Source organism: Ovis canadensis, chromosome X, assembly GCF_042477335.2.
Source record: "Ovis canadensis isolate MfBH-ARS-UI-01 breed Bighorn chromosome X, ARS-UI_OviCan_v2, whole genome shotgun sequence".
Classification (NCBI taxonomy): domain Eukaryota; kingdom Metazoa; phylum Chordata; class Mammalia; order Artiodactyla; family Bovidae; genus Ovis; species Ovis canadensis.
The window spans coordinates 88,165,753-88,173,352 of NC_091727.1; the positions used below are offsets into that span (position 1 = coordinate 88,165,753).

The 7,600-nt window shown below is 38.9% G+C and overlaps 1 pseudogene; it reads left to right on the forward strand.

The window, feature by feature from the left end:
• Positions 1–6,621, forward strand: part of LOC138930807 (pre-rRNA-processing protein TSR2 homolog pseudogene) — a 98,325-nt pseudogene extending 91,704 nt beyond the window's left edge.
• The last annotated feature ends 979 nt before the right edge of the window (positions 6,622–7,600 follow it).

The following is a 7,600-nucleotide window of genomic DNA, read 5'->3' on the forward strand; positions in this document are numbered from 1 at the left end:
ATGGACACGGAGGCCTGGTGTGCTGCGATTCATGGGGTTGCAAAGAGTCAGACACGACTGAGCAACTGAACTGAACTGAGCACTACCAAAGGAAGAAGCCCACTGCACTTCCAATCTGACCGAGTCCTACAATTCCCTCTCTGTGTCCTCAAAAACCTCATGGTTACCTGCAATGCTTGTATCCACACAGATCAGAAGCACAGCCATGACAAATACTCACTTTTAGGTTGCTGGCCCTTGAGACAGGCAGCCAAGAGATGGACCTCTAGTCTGAGAGACGTTCCTGGAGCAAGAGCTCTGTCTCACTCCCAAACGTGCTCTTGTAACTTTTGGCTCCTAGCAAGGTTAGGCACTTCTGTACAAGGGGTCTAAGTAAAAGTACACAGTAACTTCATGGATCACAAGTCCCTTGGAAGTCTATGTTCTGACAGAGTAGGTTAGTAGTTCTAATTCCCCACGCAATTATGAAATGGTCAAAGAGACCAGGAAAAGGTGATCAAGAAAGTAAAGTTTGGAACACATGCTTCGCCCATTTCTGGCCACTCCTTCACAGGGACCTTGGGTGTCTCTTGGCATTGGCAGGTCCATATAAACCCCTGACAAAGCTCCCCTTTTGGGGGCCACCTTCAGTCATTACAAGGCACCTCAAAACCGCAGAATAGGTCTCATGACTTACTTCACACAGGGCATGTCATTCATTCACACAAGCACACCAAAGAGTTAGTAAAGTAAAGCAGAAAACGTGTATACTGAGAAAGCAGGGAGACTACAGCTCTGAATGTTCTTACCTTGTCCTGAGGATACCGGACGAGCCAAGATGATAGATTACGGAGAATGATGTTGGATTCGTGATCTCCGAAGAAGATTTAGCTTCAGGACCAGGGACCAGACTTGATCACTCAAGAGCTTCTGTGTAGCAGAGTTTTATTAAGGTGAAAGAGGACAGAGAAAGTTTCTGACATAGACATCAGAAGGGAAACAAAGAGTGCCCCACGCACTACTCTTAGAAAAGGGAGTTATATACTTTTTCAATTGGTTATTACAGTAAATCAAAAGAATGTCTCAAGATTGTAAAGATCTTACTAGACCCACTCTCACAATTTACATTTTAATATGATAGGATTAAAACTAACAATAGAAAGATCTTATCAGACCCACTCCTGCAGTATACAAGTTTTAAGATAACAAGATTAGTCAGAATGTTCTTATTAAAGAGAAATATATCCTTGAGCAAGATACATTGTTATATTAACTAAGACAAAACAATGTAGAAAAAAATGTTTGTCCTTTTCTCTTCCTTGAGAACCTGGACGCCTTTCTCCTCCTTGGGTACCCTGAACTTCTTATCAACCTTCCTAGAAATTGACTCTCTCAGTAGAAGACTGAGTGCTTTACTTCTAAGATCAAAATAACAAAAAGGTGTCTACTCTCATTGTACTGAATTTCTGTCCCTGAAATCATATCAGAAAATGTATGAAAAGTTATCCAGTTTGGAAAAGAATTAAACTGTTTTTATTTGCAGGCAACATCAGTGTAGAATATCCAATGAAATCTACAACAACAACAAATAACTAAAACTTAGACCAACCTAGACAGCATATTTAAAAGCAGAGACATTACTTTGCCAACTAAGGTCCGTCTAGTCAAGGCTATGGTTTTTCCTGTGGTCATGTATGGATGTGAGAGTGGCACTGTGAAAAAGGCTGAGTGCCAAAGAATTGATGCTTTTGAACTGTGGTGTTGGAGAAGACTCTTGAGAGTCCCTTGGACTGCAAGGAGATCCAACCAGTCCATTCTGAAGGAGATCAACCCTGGGATTTCTTTGGAAAAAATGATGCTAAAGCTGAAACTCCAGTACTTTGGCCACCTCATGCGAAGAGTTGACTCATTGCAAAAGACTCTGATGCTGGGAGGGATTGGGGGCAGGAGGGGAAGGAGACGACAGAGGATGAGATGGCTGGATGGCATCACTGACTTGATGGACGTGAGTCTGAGTGAACTCCGGGAGTTGGTGATGGACAGGGAGGCCTGGCGTGCTGAGATTCATGGGGTCGCAAAGAGTTGGACACGACTGAGCGACTGAACTGAACTGAAGAAGTAATTTAAGCAATGTTGCAAGATATACAGTTAATATATGAAATCCAATTAATTATTTTCTATATAGTAGGATAGACAATTGAAAATTAAAATAAAAATAGTAACATTAACAATAACATTTAAGTATGAAAAGCTTAAGAATCTGGCAAAATATATGAAAAGCAACAATGCAAAAAATGGACAAAAGATTTGGACAGGAAATTCACTAAATAAAGATATACAGATGACAACTAAGCACTGCACACCAAAATGATGGCTCTAGTGAGAGAACAGACAAGAATAAGTGTGATAAGGATGTGAAAAAATTTGAACTTTCATACACTATTTATGGGAATACAAAATAGTATAGCCCTGGTGGAAAACACTTTGGAAGTTGCTTAAAAAAGTTAAACATTGGGTTACCATATGACCCAGCAATCCCACTCCTAGGTATACACCAAAAAGAATGAAAACATGTTTACCCAAGGACTTGAACATGAATGTTTATAACAGTCCTCTTTCTAATAGTCAAAAAGTTGAAGCAACTCAAATGTCCACTAACTGGTGATCAAATAAATAAAACGTGCAATGTAATATTATTTGACCATAAAATGAATGGAGCTCTGATACATGCTATACCTCTGAAATGATTATGTTAATTAAAAGAAGCCAGGCACAAAAGACTGCATATTGCATTATTCTGTTCATATGAATGAATAGGTCCCAGATTAGGTAATTCTCTAAAGACAGAAAATAAAGTAGTGGATGCCAGGGGCTAGATGAAGGGAGAAATGGAAAATGTTTGCCAACTGGACAGCGTTTCCCATTAGAGTGATGAAAATATTCTAGAATATGGTAGCTGTTATGATTATGTAACCTATGAATAAATTACAAATCAATGAATTGTACATTTTAACTGGTAAATTCATGGTACATGGACAACATGTCAATAAATAAAAAGCTAAAAAATCTCACTAAACTTGACTTCTATGTCCAGGAAAATTACCCTTCAAAAATAAAGGAGAAATAAATATTGTCATATGAACAAAAAATAAGAAAATTTACTCTCAACAGTTATCTTGTCTGTAAGAAATGTTAAAAGAAGTTATTTCCACAGGATAAGAAGATATTAAACAGAAACTATGAGTTAAAAATGAAAAAGTGTCATAAAATAAATAAATAAATGAAGGTAAAATAAAATGAAGCATTTTTCTTATTCTTAATTGGTAAAAGATAAATGCTTGTTTGGGATTCTCCATTTTTATTTTTCACTGATTATGAATCTTCATAATTAAAGTCAGTTTCCTGTACACAACATATATTTTGGCTCAGCAGTAAAGAATCTACCTGGAATGTAGGAGCTGTAGCATACTTGAGCTCCATCTCTGTGTCAGGAAGATCCCCTGGAGGAGAGAATGGCAACCCACTCCAGTATTCTTGCTTGGAGAGTCCCATAGACAGAGGAGCCTGGAGGACTACAATCCGTAGGGTCACAAAGAGTTGGACACGGCTGAAGTGACTTAACGTGCATGCACGAATGTTTGTTTAAAGCAATTACAGCATCAATTGTTTATAACAAACGAACAAGTATATGGCTGCAATATCACAAGACAAAGAATGGAGGAACTGAGAATACTCCACTAATTTTATGAGAATTGATATAATGTCATTTGAGGGTTCAGTTCAGTTCAGTTGCTCAGTCATGCCCAACTCTTTGTGATCCCATGGACTGCAGCACTCCAGGCCTCCCTCTTCCTCAACACTCACAGAGTTTACTCAAACTCATGTCCTTTGAGTCGGTGATGCCATCTAACCATTTCATCCTCTGTGGTCCCCTTCTCCTTCTGCCTTTAATCTTTCCCAGCATCAAGGTCTTTTCAAATGAGTCAGTTCTTTGCATCAGGTGGCCAAAGTATTGGAGTTTCAGCTTCAGCGTCAGTCTTTCCACTGAATATTCAGGACTGATTTCCTTTAGGATGGACTGGTTGGATCTTCTTGCAGCCCAAGGGACTCTCATGAGTTTTTTCCAACACCACAGTTCAAAACCATCAGTTCTTCAGCACTCAGCTTTCTTTATAGACTAACTCTCACATCCATAAAACCATATCTTTGACTAGACAGACCTTTGTTGGCAAAGTAACATCTCTGCTTTTTAATATACTGTTTAAGCTGGTCATAACTTTCCTTTCAAGGAGTAAGCATCTTTTAATTTCATGGCTGCAATCACCATCTGCAGTGATTTTGGAGCCCCCAAATATAAAGTCTGCCACTGTTTCCACTGTTCCCCATCTATTTGCCATGAAGTGATAAGACCGGATGCCATGATCTTAGTTTTCAGAATGTTGAGCTTTAAGCCAACTTTTTCACTCTCCTCTTCCACTTTCATCAAGAGGCTCTTTAGTTCTTCTTCACTTTCTGCCATAAGGGTGGTGTCCTCTGCATATCTGAGGTTATTGATATTTCTCCCAGCAATCTTGATTCCAGCTTGTGTTTCATCCAGCCCAGCTGATGTACTCTACATATAAGTATAGTACATATATGTAAAGCACATCTACATATAAGTACAGTACATATATGTAGAGTGCATCTACATATATGATGCACTCTACATGTAAGTTAAATAAACAGGGTGACAATATACTGCATTGATGTACTCCTTCTCTTATTTGGAACCAGTCTGTTGTTCCATGTCCAGTTTATTGTTCCAATTGAGGGTAGACATATATTATTTTAAAATGTATAATATAAGGCATATTTAAACACTAAATTTTTTTTGTTATGAAATATATGTTTTTATCAAAAAAGGATCTAAACTATAAATATAAAAAATGTTCAATTAAAATAGGAGAAAGTAGAACGAGACAGAAAGAATCAAAGAAAAAATGTAAAGTAATGAATAGAAAGCAGTCACAAAGATGCTAGATCATTAATTACTCTAAATGTGAATTCTCTACTTATACCAGTCCAAGGCAGAGGTTGTCAGAATGGATAAAACACAACAATAGCAACAACAAAATACAAAACCAAAGTACATTCTGTGTACAAGGAACCCACTTTAATTATGAAGATTCATAGTCAGTGAAAAGTAAAGATGGAGAAAATAACATCATGCCAACACTAATCAAAAGAAAGCTGGAGGGCTATCTTAAATTTAGACAAAGCATACTTCAAAATAAAAAAGATTAACAGGGGATAATGAGGGACATTATATAATGGTAAACAAGTTACTTTTACAAAGACACATAGCAATCCATAACATTTATGTACCTAACAGCAGAGCATCAAAATACATGAAGCAACATGACAGAACTCGAAGGAGAAAGAGTCCACCACTACAGTTGGAGAATTCAACCCCTGTGTCATTCATTGATAGATCCAGCAAGCAGAAAATCAATAAAGATATGGATGACCTGAAGGGTACTATCAATCAACTTGATCTAAGTGACATTTATAGCATAATCCATCCAACAACAACAGAATAGACATTCTTCTGAGGTTCACATGAAACATTCACCAAGGCAGACTACATTCTAGGTCATAAAACATACCTTAAGAAATCTAAAAGAATAGAAATCATACAAAGTATATTATCTGACAAAATTGTAAGTAAACTACAAGTCAATAATAGAAAGAGGGCTGGAAAATCCCCACGTTTGGAAATTAAAATACACACTTCTAAATAAACCATGGGTCAAAGAACAAGTCTCAACATATTGAACTAAATGAGAATGAAAATACAACCTATCAAACTTCGTGATAGAGTTAAAACAATGTTTAGAGGGACATTTATAGAATTACATGCAAATATTAGAAAAGAAGAATAATTAAAATTAATAACCCATTTCTATTTTAAGAAATAAAGAAAGAGGCTCTTAGGGACTGTGGTCTGTGCATTGCTGGAGGCCTGGCCCACCTTGCAGATCGCTGTGGAGAATGGCTTTGGGGTTGTGCACAGCCAGGAGAAGGCTGAATGGCTGGGGGGGTGCAGTGGAGGAGTACTTCTTCCACAGTGCTGACTTGGAGCTAGATGAGGTGAAGGACTTCCTCAGGGAGCTAATGACAAATGAGTTTAATATGGTTGTGGGGGGTGAGAATCTGCCCCAGGTGAGTCAGCAGCTACAGACTATGTTCCACCACTTCCAGAGGAGTAATAGGGCTGCTCTGAAGGCGATGGTCTCTCTCATCACCCAAAGAAAGTGTAAGGTCAGAGTCAATGGACTGACTACAGCCAGAGAGACTGATGAGCATGATGGTGCAAATAGCATGAAGGAGGTGAAGACTGCAGCTATGAAAGATGGGGCAGCTACAGACGGGATCTGCCCACAACCTGAGCACTTTGGTCCAGACTCCCAGACTATTAAGGAAGAGGATACAGTGGAGGATGGCCAGACCAGAGAAAGAAATGAGTGGGGCTGGAAACGGTCTGGATCCTTGTTTGCTTGGGACTTGTTTGTAGGGTTTTTGTTGGAGGGTTGCAGACCTCTGTACTGGTTATCTCATCTCCATCCTCACCCCATTCCCTTATCCAGCTTCTTCCGGGGGTAGAAGAACCCAAGGGTCCTTGGTCTTGAGGTGAACTGAGTGATAAGGTCTGGTTTCCTAGCAAAGTGTCTCTTGGGTACAATTATTGTGAAGAAGGAGGGATGAGTGGTATGGGAGTGACTGGGGGAGAAGCTAATCACTGGTAGGCAGGGGAATAGTAGGCAGGGGAATGTGTGAAAGGAGAGGACCAGATGGAGAACCAGTGTTCCTGCTGGGTAAGGCATGGTGAGATGAGCTTGCAAATGGAAGAGAGATGAGTTGAAGATGTGAACCAAAGTAGGTGTCGCACCTCTCCCTCTCCCTTCCTCCCAGCCCCCCGCCCTCACACAGAGCAGCTCTATGTTCCTGCCCAGAAATCGGAACCTCCCAGGAATGTTCCCTTCCTGCAGCCCAGTATCCAGCTCTGGGTTCCTTTAGGATGTCTAAGTCCTTGCCTAGGCAGTGGCCTCAAGGTCCCTCGGCTTTGTTTTCTGTCTCCTCCAACCTCTTTCCAAATGCCTCATCCTGTCAAAGTGCGGGGATGAGGCTTAAGACCTCAATAAATAATGCCTTAATGTATTTTAAAAAAAGAAATAGGCAAAGAACAACAAATTAAACTAAAGTAAGCAGAAGAAAGGGAATAATAAAAAAATAAGTCAGAAATCCATGAAATTGAAAACAGAAAAATATTAGGGAAAATCAAGAATGCTAAAAAGTGCTTTTTTGAAAAGTTCAATAAAATTGATAATTTTCTAGTCAGTCTAATGAATACAAGTAAGAGAGACCCAAATTACCAATATTAGGAATTTTAAAAAGATTCATCAGGAAAGCTGTGAACAACTGTACGGCCACATAAAGTTAATAACTTAGATAAAATGAATCAATCTTTTGGAAGGCACAAATTACGAATATTAACTCAATGAGAAACAGATAACCTGAAAGTATTATATTCATTAAAATAAATTGAATTAGTAGTTGAAAACCTTCCAAAAATAAAGAACAC